The sequence below is a fragment of the Scomber scombrus genome, chromosome 13 (assembly GCF_963691925.1).
Source record: "Scomber scombrus chromosome 13, fScoSco1.1, whole genome shotgun sequence".
NCBI classification, from domain to species: Eukaryota; Metazoa; Chordata; class Actinopteri; order Scombriformes; family Scombridae; genus Scomber; species Scomber scombrus.
Window position 1 is genome coordinate 1670920 of NC_084982.1, and position 19988 is coordinate 1690907.

The following is a 19988-nucleotide window of genomic DNA, read 5'->3' on the forward strand; positions in this document are numbered from 1 at the left end:
CTGCCATCAACCTCTTGACCTCTGTCTCCATCCTACGCTCCCTTCCTGCTCTCTCTCTTACTGTAATCCACAGCATTAATGGTTTTAGGTTTTAGGTTACCATGGAGTTCGGTTACATCCGTTTCACTTGTTGTGTTCAGCTCAGACTATATTTAGGCCTTTTACAGATTCACTTTTATTGGTTTTAGAATACAGCAGCAACAAATCACTTTTTATGCCATCTCAGGGTCACAAGGACAGACACTGTTTATGAGATATTACACACAACGTGTGTCCAGTCATGCAAATAGTTTCTTATTTGCTGAGGTTTTAGAGTTCTGCTGACACTTCATGTAATCCATTTGGACTGTCCACAACACTGAGACTATTACCGTGTCTCAAATCAAACTCTGTTAGTAGGTTACACTGTGTACACTCTGTACTTAGTTGTGTAGTGAGCAACTTTCGACAGGGTAGTGTCTCTAATCAAACACGGCCGTTGCGTACTTACTGGAAATGAGGATTAACTACATAGGTAGGAAACTTTATTGATCCCCCAGGGGTCAAATTAAAAATTGACACGTTTGACACGTTTGACAAGTATTCTGAAGTGATATAAAATGAAATAAAATAAAATACAATACAATACAATACAATACAATACAATACAATACAATTAAATCCAAAAGTTAATAAGCTAGCATTAGCAAGGTAGCGTTAGCCTGCTAGAGTTAGCATTCACGATATCATTCTTGGTACCAAATCATTACAGACTGCTAAATGAACCCAATAAACCTACTGATTGCTTATATCTGACAACAGTATAGTGTTACCGTTTGAAAAGTGGTCCCTCCCCTTGCACTACGGAGCCAAGATGGCGACCACTGAGGGTGAGAAGTGTCCATAGATCCATACTTAACTTTTAGACTGTTTTGGGTGAAACCATCTGGGTATTCATAGTGCACTGCATTTTTCAATACTTCTCAGTGTGAACACACTTATGCACTGAAAATATTAAGTGTAACTACAGAAGAAGAGATTTGAGACACAGCATATGTCTACATTAAGCTAAATTATAAGAATGCCAATAAAAAAACACCATGCATCCACAAAAGAAGTTTTAGCTCATTACTGAAAATACCTTCATCTATATTAAAACACCCAAACAGGTAACCAGAGCAAGTCAGCCACAGAAAACCAGCAAGGAAGATACAGCATACTATTTCTGTTTCCGTGGCGACCTCCTGATGTTATGTTTATTGCAAGCAGATTACAACAATTATAGAAGTATAGAAGTAGATAGCTACGTTTAACTCTAGACAAGCTGTTGAAGTAGACAATAAAGAGAAACTTTAAACTTGGAGTTTAAACATAACTTGTCCTGATTAACTTTAGACTTGACTCGGATTTGTCTTGATTAACTTGACACTTGGACACTTGGACAGTGGAACAATAATGAGACGACTGCAGCTCTGCCTCAGAGCTCAACAGTATATATATATTATTATGTATTCATACACCTCTTCTCTGTACATCACATTCTGTTTCATACACAGCTTTTGTCAAATGTGACGTGTTGTTTGATTCCCACACAGTCTGAAATGTTCAATCAAATCAAAGCAGCGTCTGACATGATGATTAACTCTTCCTTTGTGTGTTGAATATTAACAGAGCGTCTGACCACCAAAAGGCGTCCTGGGACGGAGAAGAGACGTCTCAGCAGAGCAGACGTGTGATTGGTGGAGACAGGCGCTTGGTGTGGGAGAAAATGAGGGCTGGCAGCTTCTAATAGTGGCTTTTTTTTTTTCATCTCACAGCTCTGTGCGCTGCTCTGCAGAATGCTTATTACACAGTATTTGTGAGCAGCCGCTGTGTGTGGAGCAAACGGACATCACAGTTCAATTGTTGAGATGGACATTTTTGCAGCACTGTCCATTTTAACATCTTATCGAGTCGTTCATTACAGATGTTGAATAGGAACACAAAAAATATCATATTACTCTTTTATACTATTTTAAAATATCTTTTTACAGTCATCATAGCAGTAGTGTTCAATTATAGCAACAAATGATACAAGTGTAGCTTATAAGTAGAAATGAAAAAACTAACAAAAAATAAGTGGGAAAAAAAGAGAATGACATTCAGTTTGGATTGTATTGTAGTAAGATATAACCTGGCTGACCACATATTTGAGTGGTGTACAGTTACAAGAGGAATTTCAATCAAATCTTTTGCATTTGATTGGACCACATAAGAGTGAGCAGGGCTTATATTAAGCATGATACAGAGCTGCAGAGAGAAAAGGAATTACAAAGAAAGACAGGGGGAAAAAACCCTGATACTGATTTTATGACATGTATTTGTCATATAACAATAGCAGGGTTGTGAAGGTAACTTAGGAAATGTAATAAGTTACAGATCACTAGTTAGTTATTTAAATTGTAATAAGTAATGTAACTATTTCAATGACGTCATCAAAGTAATGTAACTTATTACATTTGATTACTTTTTAATGACTTTTTTAAATTTTCTAACCAATGTTTCAGCTGTTAGGGTAAATGTTCCCATTAAGCACCAAAATCTAAGTTCAGCTGTTTTTCATGGATACTGACATGATTTATAAGAGAGATCATTTCTTATAAAACAACATTTATCTCTCATTGTAAAATGTATTCATTAGTTCATGTAGATTTTGGAATATAAAATAAAGATATTTGATGAATAAAGTGGGTTTAATTGGTACTGTGACTCCATTTAAGCTCCAAATAAGCCCACGTCATGATTTATTTACTAAATATAAAAAAATATTGATTTCAAAGAATTAAAAACAGCAATATATGTATTCAGTTACATGTTAAATGTTAAAAAACTTCAGATGTAACCTCCTTTGTTATCATCAACATTTTCATCAGTAACTGTCATTTAATGACACATTTTTTCTCAGTAACTGTAACAGATTACATTTATATGTTACATGGAGCTAGTTACTCCCCAACACTGATCAAGAGATACATGAACATTTATCACAAGGACAGATGATTAAAACCAGAAAAATGTATTTTCCATTTCAGATGGAATTTAAATTTCTTAACATTATCGCAACATAGACAAATTCAGCAGAGTGACAAAGAGCCTGTGGTAGAAACGTATTGACTATGCTGTTATCAATACACCAATTGTGCATCATCCACTTTGCAGAGCTTTCCCTTTAATTTCTTTTCTTTCTTTTTTTTTGGCTGGCACACTGAGGCATACACACTAAATGTTTCACCATTATGATTTAATAACCATAAGGTCTGTCTGTCTATTAACAGTCTCAGTTCTCCTATCAGGACTTTTTTGGTCAAATGTTATTGTGACAAATGAGCTCTGCCTGTATTTTAACCTTACATAAAAGGAATACACTCCCTGTGTGTGTGTTGCTCCTCAGTATCAAGTAGTAAACAAATAACAAATGCTGCAGTTTTTCATTAAAGGGAAATCTAATATTTGCATGAATTTCTCATTTCATAAAGACCTGTAAGAGATTTCATTTTGTGTCAGTTGTTGGTAATATCAGACATACAGTATAAAAGGTTTCATTACAGTCTATGTGAGGAGGGTTACAGATAACACATGGATCCACATGGATCTTCATTGATCAGATTCTCTCTCTTCTGTGTGTTATACAGCTGTGTCAGTGAAGCGCTGGTCCTGTTCGCTGCTGTGTTTTTTTCAGGCTAATCTGTGCTATGAAAAATCAAATTGATTTTGTGTCAGTGTGGCTCAGTCACACCTATCAAAAGAACATGTGTTTTCACTTCTCTCCTCACTATGTTCTCGTTCTTGTTAGCCATGGCTAATTTGTTTTGGTAGCACGATCGACTGTATCCTGGCAACAGCACAACATTAAACCTGTTCATATAATGAAAGGATAAACATGTCCATGTCATGAAATTTAAATGGAATTCCATGTTATAAATACCTCTGCTGTAGTTAATCAATGGATGGACATGTAAAGCGGTGGAGCTCGCTGCTTATCGAATGCACAGTTTAGAAGTCAATATTTTTGCCTGTTTCAGTGACTGAAAACATGAGTGGAGACACGTGGCCTTCTGTTTTTAATTCAGTTACTTTCATCCAAATCCTGATGAGGCATGAGTCAGCTGATCTGTTGCTTTAATCGCAAGAGGAATCTTTGTTTGTCATTAGGTTTTATTCTTTCAGGATGAGCATAAGCTATTTCTCACCTTCTGTACAGACTCATAATCTCATGTGATCTGTACAGAAATCTGCTGTGCAAATGCATGGTATCCAGAGGATGATTCCTAATGATATTGGTGACATCTGACTTTCCCCTCTACTGCCACCAACAGGATACAATGTGTACTGTTATACAGGATATTACATAATCTAATATCACAATGGCTATTCAGTTTCCTGATCACATTCCTGCTCCCCAGAGGATGATCCTTTTATATTTTCCTCTACTATTACCCTCATGACAAACTTCACCTTTTAACCCTTACATACTCTTACGGTCAAATTTGACACCTAAGGTTGATTTAGACATTTGACAGCTGTAAAAACACCCCAAATGTCTTTGACTCTGAAATTTGATGACTTTTCCTAAAGTGGTCCACAATACTTTTGTATAGATGCTACACATTTTTGTCCATTGAGGCTGTTCTGGGTCAGATTATCTCCGTATCTATTGCCATGTGTTTTAGTGAAATGAATAGTTAATAGTTTGAATAAGATAGTAGTTATGAGGATTTCTTTTTATGATGTAGCAGTGAAGACTGATGGCTCTAATGGTTATACAATAAACTCCACACTTCCATAAAGTTATAAAATACATTTCCATCATTATTGCTATGTGATATTTTCATGTCTTAGGTAAAATAGGACATGATATTGTGTGATAGGAGATGTTTAGTGGTGTAAAAGCTAAAAAATACACTCTCTCTGAAACATTAATAAAGGTTTAATCACATTTATTGATCAGTCAGATCCACTATTGATGATTTCTAAACACATCTGTTGTTCAACATTTGGTTTAGATACTTTTAATGAGGGGATTCTTAGTAGAATATGAACAGTATGTAAGGGTCCAGTCTGGTAAGACACTAAGAAGAACTAAATCATCGCTACTCCGTTCTGTCCAACACTGTTTCTACAGTAACTGTTAAATGATCCAAACATTACTTGAGACCAGCTGTTTGGTGAAAAGTGAAAAGCTACTGAAAATACAACTAGGCAGCTGTGTCCTTGTACACTTTCTATTAACATTTATTAACACGTTTTTATAAATGTGAACACGGGGCTCCTGTTTTGCTTCATGTTTCACGGGCTTGTCCAGTCGTCTATCATGCAGCAGAGTATTTAATGACTGTAAATCTTTCTCTCAATATTAACTTTAACATCTCTTTTGTAAGATTCCTTGTTTGCCTTTATTTGATAATAGTGGAAAGTAGAGATACAGGAAACATGGATAGGGAAAGGACTGTAACATGCAACCAATCAATTTGAAGAGAATTTGATTTGTACATTAAAGATATTAAGTCATTTATAACCTCTGCATTTAACTTGTCTTCAGATCTCCAGGAATCATGAATTTATAATGTCCATAAATATAGATTTGAAGTGAAATGTATCTCAGCCTCATTTTTTCATGCAAACCTCTGTTTCCCAGCCTGCTGCAGTGTGGATCTATTTCAACCATCCCAAGTATTCGTGCAATTAGCCTCCTCTTTATTTAGGATCTGAAATCAAATACCACTATGGCTCTGCTCTGGAACTCCACATCACTCTATCTATAGGATAAGAGGAATATTCCCGGCACGTGAAAGATTGCGAGCGTCTCTGGCCTCCTGAGTATGTGCTTGTCCATCATCGTCATGACCTCCTCTCTGCCACGGCAAAATCAAAACATCAGACGACAGCTGGCAACAGTGCAGTCCCGGCGCGTCTGTCAAAGGCTATACACCCTTAAGAAGGCTGTTACGCTAGTTGGTGATTTTGGAGAGAAAGGACGGAGGGACGACCCTGCTTCGCTTCAACCCCCCCAAAAAAAAAAAGAAATCTTGTGTTGCTGTATGCCAGTCGTTGTTTCATCATTTTCTTTTGAAACCAAGACGGGCCCTGATCCGTTGGGTGATTCCCAGGACACAGAAACAGGCTAGTCCTGGATTAGGAATTAGACCAGTAGATCTCCGTTATCCTGTTTATGATGAGCTGCAGCAGAGCCTCTCTAATAGGTCTGCTGACCATTTTATTTATCAAGAGAAAACATTCTAATTCTTCCCCTCCAGATGTGAGCAAAGATGTGAGCAAATGCAGTGTTTCCCAAAGCGTGGGGTGGGACCCCAGCAAAGGGCCATCAGATAAACATGAAGACACAAGATTATGTTTTTCCTCTAATATTTGTTTTTTCGTCTGGTGAATTACTTGATCATGTATTAAATTTATGTTTTTTATTGTATTTATTTGCTGCATTAGTTTCTATATTCATAAATAATTTTTTTTTTTTTTTTAGATATAGGGGTCATGAATATATTATTAGTATTATAGTATCATTATTAAAAGGTTTAATATCAAATGAGATGATCCAACAATAAAACAAATACAAAAAAATTGTTCATTTACCTCTTCAGACATCTAGATAGTATTATTTTATTCTGGTGTATCCAGCTAAGTCATTGAACCTCAGAATGAGCTGCAGATGTGAGGCAGCTGTAAGTTCATACCAACTGTGACTCCAGATTTTAAAAAACATTTGCGGCGTATTTGATCCTCAAGCAGCCTGGCATGAAGCAGGTGATTCATCAAGAAGATATCTGAGTGGTAATCAGCCTGTGGTCTTAGATGTAGTGTTGGATATAAGGGGACCAACACTCATCTATATGTTTTTTTAACCCCTCCAAAATGAATGGTGTGAAACATCTTTATTTACACACAGCAATAAATGTAATACATGATTATGTCTAATATGTTATATTTACTCTGTCCTGGTGTTATTCTCATGAACAGGAATGTATTGAGCAAATGTCGTGGCAAGGTGTGTATGAGTTCTGAGATATCCTGTTTAAGAGTGGAACTTTTCTCCTCATGGTGGTGATCAGGTTTCAGCTAGTTCCAGTTAAATCCTGTGCCCGTATTTATCAAACTTAAGAGTTAAAGGCTCCCCTGCTCCTGCTTCAACTAACTTATTATTCATCATGAAGCTATGAAGCGATCCACCTCGCATTAAGGTATTATGTGAAGTATGAATACTTGCATCTTGCCTCTTTGTTTAGTTCAAAACAGAACGTCAGCAACTTTAATCCCAGAAAAATGCAGCGAGTGCTGTGAAAGCCTGTCGTGGTCACAGTCCACTCTATAGAAACTCCTGTGTGTCATGTCCTAACATGTCTGAATAATGGGGAGGTGATGAAATACCTGCAACCAGTCATACTTCACCCAGCTCACTAATATCCAAATGCATTCCTCCAGATGGAAATAAAACAATCAGAGTGGAATCTATTATCATCAATAAATCAGGAGCAGTGTTTCAAAAATACCTCCCTCTCTTTTAATGTGAAATGCAATGGAATGGAGCTTAATAATGTATCTTTTATTCTTATTTAATTCCAAACCACTAAAGTGTAACAGTAGACAGAATATCAAACTCCAGTTTTCTGCATTTATTTTTTTACAACAATGAAATAAATGTTCACAAAGGTTTTCTATACTTAACTGGCTTTACTTTAATATACAAAAATGAGATGTAAGAAGGTTTTAAAGCAGCAGGAAGTGGCTGAAGACAGATGTACCTAAGATGGAAGATTGGGTTGAAGTGATGCATAATATTTATATGATGGAAAGGTTGACTTTTTCTGTCAGATTAGAATGTGGTACATTTAAGAATTTCTGGGTTGACCTTGTATCACCACTGAGATCAGACTTAGTCCAGTAATAGTATTGGATCCTATGAGCCTCGCTGCAGAAATTCATTTGGTTATTTGTTTTTCGACATCCTCCATAGGAAGTAAAAGGACTCTGTAAGAAGGGAGTGACAATAAGGAGAGAGAACTGAAAAGAACAACAACCTGAGCTCGTCTATATTTTTATGTTTGACTGTAAGATTATGTCTGTTTACGGTTTGCATCTCCTCTACAGTCCTTGCACTGCTTTTTATGTCTAGAAGACATTCAAACAAGACATCATTTGTTGATGGAGTAATGTATTTTTATCAATAAAAAGTTAATTACAAAATAAAAGATTTTAAAGCAGGTGTTCCTATGAACAGTGAACAATGTTTTCCTCTCTGTAATCATTCCTCCTGTTCATACTGACTATTAAAAGATCTCCTTCAAATGTGCTTTCAATGGAAGTGATGGAGGACTGTATCAACAGTGTGTCCACACAGTCATTATAAAGTAGATGATCAGCTTCTATTGAGCTTCATCAGTGTGAGTTAGTCATATCAAGTGATATCTGACACATTTACAGTCTTTTTAGCATCAAATTCCCTCTTAGTGTTTCCCTGTTGAGCTGTGGTGGAAGTATAGTAACAAACAGACTTTGGTACTAAAAACACTGTAACGTTGAAACATAGAAGATGAAGATTTGACTCATTTGGACGCTGAAGCTTCATATTAGCTTCACATCAACTTTTAAATACATTTTTACACAGAAGGAGGACTGTGGATGGTGTAAGAGCATTATGAAGAGATCTTCTAATGGTCAATATGAACAAGAGGAATGATTACAGCAAGAAAAACACACTTAATGTTTATTTGGGCTCCTGGCTGTTGTTTTAAGACACACTTGAGAAACTGTGAACTTGCCCTTTAACACACTAAAAGAAACAGGACCAGATGAAATGAATCGTCTTGAAAGTTTGTTGCAGCTGTTTAAAAACAGCAGGATAAAGTTAGTTTGAAAGTAGCGCTTCACTGTCACTTTGTGGTTTGTTCTTCCAGTAAAGTTCAGCAGATGTGTAGAGCAGGAAGTGATGGGTGGATGAGCTGTAACCGTGTGGGCTGAGTGATTTCTCAAGAACAGACCTAATTTCCTCTTACTGTAAGACTCTCTCGAAGTTCTTTTACTTCCAAAATGTTCTTGTGATTTAAAAAAAAAAAGTGTTTCATTGACTTTCCTGAGTGCTCAAAAGTCAGACGTGCCCAGAACTCAGCTCAGGATTATGTGTGTGTACTTCTTGGCAGACGGACGAGTCGGGACTGGTGTGTGATCAAACACACATGTGTACACACACACACACACACCCATTCAGTGACGTGGCTTTATCCTCGCATAGCACACCTCTGTGTCATCACTTTCTGCCTTCTCGCAGCAGCATGTGTTGCAATGACTCTCGCAACGTCATCAACCACCTCCATTATAACCGGAAAGAAAGATAAAAACAGGAGTTTATTTTCTGTAATTATGGAAGTATGCTGATAACAAACCTTTGAGAGTGTAGCTTGTTACTCTTCAGTCTTGTGTGCACAGCTGGATAAAGTTCTTACATGAGATAGAAATTCATGACAAAGTAGCATTACAGCATTATTGTAGATTAACACAATGAGACAACACTCATAAATGAATAAAGACCTCAAATAGAACATTTAATGAGATCAAATAATACAATCATTAATGTGCTATTTTTTTTTACAAGTTTATTTTATAAAAATGATCAGCCCACTTGTCCAGTAAGGTAACTGCTACAGTAGCTTATAATACAACAACATGTGTGATCATTGTTATTATCAGTTTCCATATTTTTGCTGGTTAAAGCAATTCCAGAGATTGTGATTAGTATCTTATTATAGTGTTTTAATGCTTCCACAATCCTGTCAGACATTGCTTTTGAGCAGCAATACCTCAAACTCTCTGTAATAATAAACTAGACATGACATATTGTATTTTTAGAATGACTGGATAACAGTTGGACTGGATGAACTTGGAATCTATGAGTAATATGGTACATAGAAACACAGTTACTGGTATAACACGGAAGCGTAACTATTTCGGAGAGGACTGTGGGTGCACCTCCACCAGCTAAAGCCACAGAAACTGAAGCTTTTGTGCTCTCTGCTCTCTGTCTATATGAATGCCAGAGAAGCATAATGTGTGTTTATAACCTTCTTTTTTCATCCAATAGTAGCTACATAGAGATATATAGATTATTAACACTGATGCTTCACTATCAATTATCTAATGATGTCATATATAATAATATATCAGTCAGAGGACCAAACCACTACTTTTACTGTAATACTGCATACTACATCACTCATAATACTGCAGTACTTTTACTGTAATACTGCATACTACATCACTCATAATACTGCAGTACTTTTACTGTAATACTGCATACTACATCACTATAATACTGCTGTACTTTTACTGTAATACTGCATACTACATCACTCATAATACTGCAGTACTTTTACTGTAATACTGCATACTACATCGCTCATAATACTGCAGTACTTTTACTGTAATACTGCATACTACATCACTCATAATACTGCAGTACTTTTAATGTAATACTGCATACTACATCACTATAATACTGCAGTACTTTTACTGTAATACTGCATACTACATCGCTCATAATACTGCAGTACTTTTACTGTAATACTGCATACTACATCACTCATAATACTGCAGTACTTTTAATGTAATACTGCATACTACATCACTCATAATACTGCAGTACTTTTACTGTAATACTGCATACTACATCGCTCATAATACAAGCTTATGTACTTGTATTGCAGTAGGATTTTTTATGCAGGCCTTTTACTATTAATTCATTTTTACATTCCTGAATGAACACTTTTACTTAAGTAGAGGATCTGAATTCTTCTCTCACCACTGTGTGAATGTAGACATTAGTAGGTTAGCAGTCACTGATGTATTATGTTGGTGATGATGTCTTTGTTAGTTATATTGAATGATGACACAAGTGCTTCAGTAAATGCTTCAACTAATAATCTCACTATTGAAAAAGGAGCAGCCATTCATTACCGGTTTAGACAGGCAGTGGATTTACATCCTCCAGCTGGAGACCCCTCCTCCTCCCACGTCCCTCTCGCCCCCTGAGCTCTCCTGACCCCTCCACAGCCACAGCACAAAGGGAGGGGGACTCTCTTATCTCAGACCTGGAACTGAATAGTAATGCTTTCCTGGGAAACCTCCACTCCAGTGGGAAAGGACAACAGATCCTTTGTGTTGTTGCTCTTCACCGTTCAACCCTGCAACCCGCCCCCCGTCATGTCAGGCCTGCAGGGACCACTCCCATTGGCTGACCAGCCTCCTCCTAACCCTGTCTCAATCTCCGTTGTCTTTAAATTCCTCCGTCTTCCACCTGTAGTGGGCACAGATCCAGCAGGCTGACTCTACTGTATGCTTGATGAATAGCATGTCAGCCTGCAGTGAGCTGGCCTCTGCACTTTTTTCTCTCTCTTCTTGTTTGGGAAACAAAGGTAGGTCCACCTGTCCCACTTCATACAATGGCTGAATGTGGTGACCTCCTAGCTCGGTATGTTTGTTCAGCAGGTCTGCTGTAACATTAGCAGCTCCGCATTTAACCAACCCTGAAAACCCCAGAGGAGACCCACTGGTTGGATGTTCCAAGTAGAACCTGACCTGGAAACACAGGCCTGGTTTGGCTACAGCCTCCATGATCTCTCTACAACCTCTAACTCAACGTTATTTTTAAATCCAAGCTTGACCCTAAACCCTTAATGCTTCATCCAACCATTGGTTAAAAACATCCAATATCAAGACTAGACAAAAAAAAAAAGATATTTAGAGATCTGCCAGATTTAGCAACACTGAAGATATCTACTTTAGCCTTGACATTTAAAAATAAAACCATCAGAAGCTTATATATAAATATGTATTTTGTTGCCCTTCAGACAGTACTGCACAGAGCCTGTGTAGATAATGACAAACCTTAACATGTTAATGATCTTATGCTTTTAGTTTGTGAAAGAACCATTTGAGCAGAGCTTAGAATTTTTTTATAAAAACCTGTTGGGCAGAAACCTCGTATATCCAGTTTTGGTGGTTTTCATGCTTTCAAATAGATTGAAGGATTACGTGCTTCTGTGTGGGTCGAGACAATTGTTAAACAGCGTTTGGGCTCTTGGTCAAAGTCAGAATGCACTGCCATTCAACCAAAGCAGTTGAGAAACAAGCAAGTTTTTGAGAAACAAAGGTTGTCATGACGTTAATCACACTAGGAAAAAAGAGCAGAACAATAGAGATAGATATAGTGGCTTCTTGTCATTGAAGGGTTTCTATTTGAATGCCTCTTGTAGTTTATTGTCTGCCTCCATCACTTCAGGTTATATTTAACTCATACAGAATTTACCCATTTGGGTCACTGCTGTCTCGGAGGCTTGAGTACTAGTGCAAATGCTTTTTACTCTCAGACTGCCAGGATCACATAAAGGTTAGTGGGTCTCCCAAATGCTCTTCCATTTACCTGATGGCTGCTGGCGTTCACTCCATCCCATGAATGTACTCTTTTATGAAGTGCATTATTCTTTCAAAGCTGAGAGCAATCATGAAACATGGCTCTGGAAGCCCTTTTTTTCTCCAGTTTGATTGTAATATCCAAACTAATGTTTTGACATCATTTTTTGGTTTAAACCTTCAACCTTGTGCTTTTTTTTTATTTGTTCAATTTAGGTTCTGAACCTTTAACCTTTGTGTCGTCCTACCGGGTCAAATTGACCCTGTCTGTTTTGACTGTTCCTTCTTTCCTCCCTTCCTTCCTTCCTTCCTTCCGTCTGTCCTTCCTCCCCCCCTCCTTCTCTCTTTCTTTCCTTCTTCTCTCTTTCCATCCTTCCTTCTTTCCTTCCTCCATCCCCCTTTCTTCCTTCATTCTGTCCTTCCTTCCTCCTTCCATCTTTTTTCCTTCCCTCCTTCCTTCCTTCCTTCCTTCCTCCCTTCCTCCTTCTCTCTTTCTTTCCTCCCCCTACCTTCTTCCCTTCCTTCTTTCCTCTCTACTTCCTTCCTCACTTCCTCTTTTCCTTTCTCCCTCCCTCCTTCCTTCCTTCTTTCCTCCATCCTTCCTTCCTTCCTTTCCTTCCTCCCTTCCTTCTTTTCTTTCCTGCTTTCCTTCCTCCCTTCCTTCCTTCCTCCCTCCTTTCCTTCCTTTTTCCTCCTTTCCTCCCTTCCTTCCTCCTTCCTTTCCTTCCCTCCTTCCTTCCTTGACTCGAGGACAACAGGAGGGTTAAGAAAATGAATGAAACACGGCAGTGATGGTATACATGCTTAAGTTGTTTATCAGGCCGAATCCAGATGAAAGTGTGTGTTACTGCAGGACTACAGTGATGGCAAACACACAGTGTTAGTGTGCTCATCTAGTTTACACATCACAACGTCACAGTTAACATGTAAGAGGATTCTGTAAGACATCATTTACGTCCATTGCAAAAAGTTTATTGCCAAATCAGAAAGTAACACAGAGGAAATCAAGAGTGTGATCTTTACTTTCAGATAAACAACCAGTGGTGGAGAGGCTGCTTTATTTATACAGCACATCTCATACACAGTGGCAACGCAATGTGCTCTACATTAAAAAAAAAAATATCAGGAGATGATTAAAAAGTCAAAATGGAAACATTAAAACATACAACATACAAAAAATAAAAAGATAGACTAAAATAGAGAATACAATATGAGAGTGCAATAAGAGAATGATTTGCTTTAAAATGATTAAAAGAACATACAGTGCAAATGAAAGATTAAAATTAATTATTAATGTACAACTAAGTACATTTACTCTAATGCTGTACATTAGTACAATTGTGAACTAGTAGTTGTACTTGTAGTATTTCCACTTGATGCTACTTTCTACTTTCTACTTCACCAGCTTTAGTTTTTTTTTAAGATGAAAATGTGATATTGTATTAAAAGGCTGTTATCAGCTCAATTATTATGTTATGTTAGTCTGTTATGTATACGCACGAAAACCACCTAGTCGGATGTCACATAAATAACTTCCTCACCAACCATCCAACCCACATCCTCTTAATAGAGAAATGAGCTCATCTAAACTACTAAGACTTTCCCTATGATACGCATGCATATATAAATATACATATATATATAAGACAAATAAGGGTTGGCAAGATGAGCAATTCAAAAACATCTTAAAAATAGATTTAAAAGCAGCATCAGCTTTATAAAAATGTCAAATGGTGTAACCATAAAAGAATGATAAGTATTAAATATTGTATCCACCTATCTTATACAGATAATTACTTCTTTTTTAAACATTTAAATGGTTCTTGATTTAAATGTAATATTTAGAACAATTGTATTCCATGACCTTTATTTAATATAAAAGAGTTATAATATAAGATTATGCCAAGCTAGTAGATATGGTGTTTTATTGAGAATCCTCTAATATATTCTCTCTAAATGGATTAAAAGCAGAAATTTTAATGCTGGGTCCACAAAAAAAAAGAATATGGGCAAATTATTCATACGTTTATTTTTCATATTTTAACCACTTTAAATTTGACTATCTGGACACAAAAAAACGTCATTGACCCATATAGAGATATTGATATGAGATAGAGATCCATAGAAATATACAAGCCAACATTTCATTCTGATGACTGATCTGAATATTCTTATCTGAATACTACTTCCACCACTGTTAAAAACTGATACAGACACCATGACACTACCTTTACCTAAATATCAAGAGTTTATGTTGTTTCATCCAGACATTTGTATGTTTCAGCCATGTTTGTACCTAATGGCAATGTCATGTCTGTGCAATGGTTAGATAAGACTTTTAGACTGGCGACCTCTCAGACAAAGCATTTCATCAAACTACCATGCTTGCTGGACGGTAAGCACATGTTTGTATGGCCTTAATGTGAATATGATGAGTGTTGGTAGGAAAGCTCAGTTACAATAATCCAATCAGGGACAGACTCAACAGTAAAAGACAAGAACAGGAACTTGGACGTGAGATGTCACTTCGTTTAATCAGTGAGAGGCTTCTGAAAGTGCTCTTGTCATGTTTTAATTTTTTACATGCCTCCTGCACTTAAATATCAGCACACAGTTGTGTGTGTGTGTGTGTGTGTGTGTGTGTGTGTGTGTGTGTGTGGGGGGGGGGGGGGGGGTAATGGGGATTTTGACAGAGTACATTCATGGCTTGGAGGGGATTCTTGTGTTTGTCTTTTTTCCTTTTCTTCCGTGGTTCATGCAGAGCAGCTCATTCTATAATTTAGGGGTTTGAGGTTATGAATGTGAACCGCCTGCTGTGAAACCAGAAGACACTCATGTTCAATGTTTCCTCATTCCTGACCCTACAGCAAGCTTTCATCAACGAAAGCTGAGTTTGTGTCCTTTCAAATCAACCACAGAAACTTTTTATTTCAAGATTTTTACCTGAAATGAATAAGAAACCAAGAAAGAAAGAAAAAATATCTAAACCACAAACAACATTACAGGAAGAGCTTCCTTCATTTTTGTCTGTTGAGACATTCTGTATGAAACCACCTCGCTGTCTTAGATACCAGTAAAATCAGCCCCTGTGTTATTTCCCTCGCTATGGTTTCCGTGGTTGCCATGGTCACACGGTGAGCTGCAGGGGCAAGTTAAAAAAGTTGAACCATCATAAACTCAGAACTGCTGCCTCTGGCCTCAGTGGCATGACTACTGTCACCATCACATTACAGTGAGTGGAGGTGGCATCCTGTCCAAAGACTGCAGATGGAAAATGAGCTGTTAGCTAAATCTGGTACAACTCTTGTCCAAATGTGAGATTAATGTTTTTATTATTATTATTTATTAACCTTTATTTGTCCTCAAAAGACCATTGAGGAGGAATCCTCATTACAATGGTGACGATAAACATTTACTGCAACACAACACACAGAACAATATCAGGAAAAATGAAATAATGTAAAATAAAACATGCATAAATACAGTTAAAGAATGAAGATATATATTTTCAATTTTTTTTACTTGGCCTATTCTGTTTAATTGTTTTCTTATTCATAACCCACATTTTATGTCTGTTTTACTTCATTTCTTTTACTCCTAACATCCCTGGTTTTACTCACTTTATTCTATAGTGACTTTATTTTATTATTTCCTTTTTTAAATATTTTATTAATGTTTTATTTTATTTACTTTATTCATTTTCATTATTTATTTATTTAATTTTTTACATTTTTATCCTACCTCTGGTGTTTCCTCATTGCAGATTCTTGAGAGTTATGATAACATTTCCTGTTCCTGTTTTTAATGTTTTTTTTAAATTTGTTTGTTTGTTTGTTCTGACTATGTAAAGCACCAACATATGAAAAGTGCTATACAAATAAAGTTTGATTGATTGATTGATTATAAGAGAAAGACATGTTTCCTATTTTGGTTCTGACTAATGGAATATAGAGCAACAACCAATTCTGTGATCGAGTACCAATATCATGTGACTTCAGGGTTAACAGAAATGAAATATATGGATGCAACTGTAACAAAGCTTTATATATATGAATAAAAAACAATGCTGATCTCTCCTCACTGCCAGGGAAGGCTAGCCAAGTTTTTGGTAGAGAGTACAGTGGTGGTATAGTGTAGGGATCATTGGTTATGAGTGTTAAACAGCATCCAGTCAGTGTAAACATAGCTGCTCTTCCATAAATGACACTCCTATAATCCACTCCTATAATAGAAGATATATAAAATCCAAAACAGATGAAAATAGTGTTTCGACAATTCTCTATCTCTGTAGAATGATGAACCAGTTTAAATGTCTACACATGATTCCTGTCAAATATTAAACTAAACTGTTCCCTATCTAAAAGCACCTTTAACATTAAGCAACTACAACTCCCCTGAGCAATTAGTAGCATGTTAAAGTGAAGGACAGTGAAGGAAGTGCTACGACACAGACGTAGCAGTGATGTAGTAGTGATTCTTTCTTTCTCAACCCAGCCAGTCAAGGCAGACGGTCTCCCACCTAGAGTCTGGTTCTGCCTGAGGTTTCTTCCTGTTAAAGGGAGTTTTTCCTTGCTGCTGTCACCAAATGCTCCTCATGTGGGAATGTTGGAACTCTCTAAATTAAATTAAAGAGTACAGTCTAGACTTGCTCTATGGGTAAAGTGCCTATTGTTCACTTTTGACTTCCAATACAGAATTTTTTTTGTGGCCTCATTACTGGTTGCAGTATGATGTCATAACTTCAGTGTCACAAAAGCATTTATATCTCTATTAGTCTGTTCCATGCTGTTTTGATCATTTGTTGATCAAGTAGTTGAGTGACAGAACAGACAGAAGGATTTGCTGAGTTTCTGTTTTATATTGATTTTAACTGAATAAGTTTGGGCTTTGGACTGTTAGTCAGACAAAGAAGAAATCTGAATCTGTTATTTTGTGACAGAAATGTTCACACTTTTCTGATATAATGCAAACTTAACAGTTCATCAAAAAATATAATAGAAATGAAAGCTGCAAGTAGCGATGAACGGTTGCTCGCTCCCCCCGCAAAATTTGCCACGCTGCCACGCCCACCAAGTATAATGGATGCAAAAGGTTTTTTGCATCTCCAAGGTCTTAAGATGATACTGAGTGAATTTGAAGTTGGCTAGATTAAATCTCTAGAAGGAGTTTGTAAAAGTACGAGGCATGGAAATCGCAAAAATGGCGGTAAAATCAAAACAATTCAAATCAAATGGCTAACTTCCTGTTGGAGTTACGGTATGGGTCTAAGAGACTTTTTTGTGCGTCTGGACATGTTACATATGTGTACCAAATTTAATTGTTCTACGTCAATCTGGAGCAAGGGGCTCATTTCTCTAGGGGGTGCTGTAGAGCCATTTTGTGACGCTTATTTTTACGACCCATAAAATATGGCATGTGTGCAAATTTTCCTTTCCAAGTTTTCGTGCATGTTTAGGCTTTAAAAAATCCCTTCCTTTTTTAGAAAAATAGTAACAAAGAAGAATTCCTGCAGATTCAACAGGGCCTTTGCACTGTTAGTGCTCGGGTCCTAATGACAAAGAACCATTGGGGAAAAAAAAAAAATTGCAGCCCTAGCGTCATAATATGTTGCTCACATAATAATGATGACCTTGAAAATTGATGCCGGTCTTCAGTACCGTACATGCATTTAGTCATCATTAGTAATGCACTGAGTGAGATCATGCCTCTCCATGTCTCTTGGTGGACTCTCTCTGGAGGATAACGAGGGGGTTTAAATTTCTTCCCTTCCTGCAGACCAGCTGGTGTCACAAGTCCAGGACCAGCTTTAGTATCAAACACTTTAGTGTGATGAGTTCATTTATTTCTGTAACATAGAGAATATGTGTCAGACACTTCACATTATGTTTGTAAGTGAAGGTGAAAGGTGGGATCATCACACTGGGCTTTGTGTATAGCATACATCACCAGAATTAAGACTTGGTAAGAGGATATTGATTTTTACTTTATATCAAATAGTGTCAACAGTATTTTAAATATATATATATATATATATATATATCATGTGGTGGAAAGTTCTAATGCTCAAACAACATAAAGCAGCGGTGGAAAAATCTGTTTGAGTAATTCAATTCTCCTCTGAGAGTTCAATTACCAGAAGCATTAGTAAAAGCAAGCAGACACTTCACACTGAACACAACAGCTGACATTCTCATTTCTTCACCCAATATGCTTTTAACAGGCACATCAAATCACCATTTAAACTAATCCATATGTTCTACTGCCAGAGGACTGTGGCTTTTTTTTTTTTTTTTTTTACTTCCCATAACACAATGCAGCTTCAGGCTTGCTGCTTTGTGCTCAGAGGACCAAGGAGTTGATCTAGGTTTACATAGTTTTCAGAAATGAGTCAGTGTCTGGCACTGCTAGTATAACTTATGATTTCGCAATATTAAAATGAATGATGCTGTAAGTTCCTGAATGATTTGACAAAACTAACATAGTGTGCAAAGACCATGAGTGTGATCTTTAAGGTCCCTGTGTCAATCTATAGCAAGGGGTATTCAATTAAAACTCACTGAGGTTCAATTTGGGAACATTTCCTCAAGTGAAGGTCTGGAACATCATAATGTCTGTGTTATTTTTCAGTAGCTTGAAGTAGCATTGTAGTTCTATCAGCATCTGTGTGTAGTGGCTAGATTGTAGACTGTCAAATAAATACAGTAGAATTCTATAAGATAGGCGGGCGTCTGGGTCTGGATCCGGACCACAATCCGCCTGTTCGTGACCTCTGATCACCCCATCATCTCAGTTTTTTTGCTTATATGTCTCATATTCCTAATTGAATGTGTTAAAAATCAAACATTATTTTGTGAGTCCAGTGTGGACAAACCATACAGAAAGCACAGACAGGAAGGAGGGACTGTGTTTTAATAAGGGAGCCAGCAGTTCATTTTTGGCCCGGGGCTCCAAGCAGGTTAATGAGCATCACATTTGTGTGAAGCAGCAGGATGACCAAGAAACATGACTCAACTCAGCTGGACAAAAGCAGAGGTTATGAAAACACAACTTCACCCACTGATGGGAGACACAGAAAGAAAACACACAAAAAACAGCTGTCCATGCTACTGCTTCAAGTCAGTATTCAGATATCAGTGCAGCCATGGCATAAATAATTAAATACATACTGTACTTACATACCACAAACACACAATGGAATACATATAATATTTTATTGTCAGTTGCCAGCACATGGGGTCTAATGAGGTTAATGGCTACCACAGAAATATACAGTAGCTCATAGGGCTACCTAAGTGTGACTAACCTCTTTAACTTCTCTCAATACTGCCTGACTTCCCTAACCTGCTCGCAGCTCTGAGCCCACTGGTCGCTACTGAAGACATACATCTTCAAACAGCTCACAAATACACAGTTTCATTTCTATAAAAAGATCCTGAAATTAACTGGCTCCTGTAGTTTTAAGCAAACTTGACTGAAATAATAGAAAATGCATACAAAATGTATTGGGGGGGTATTTGGTGCGGTGAGTTTCCAGCAGTATCATAGTGTATGTGGGA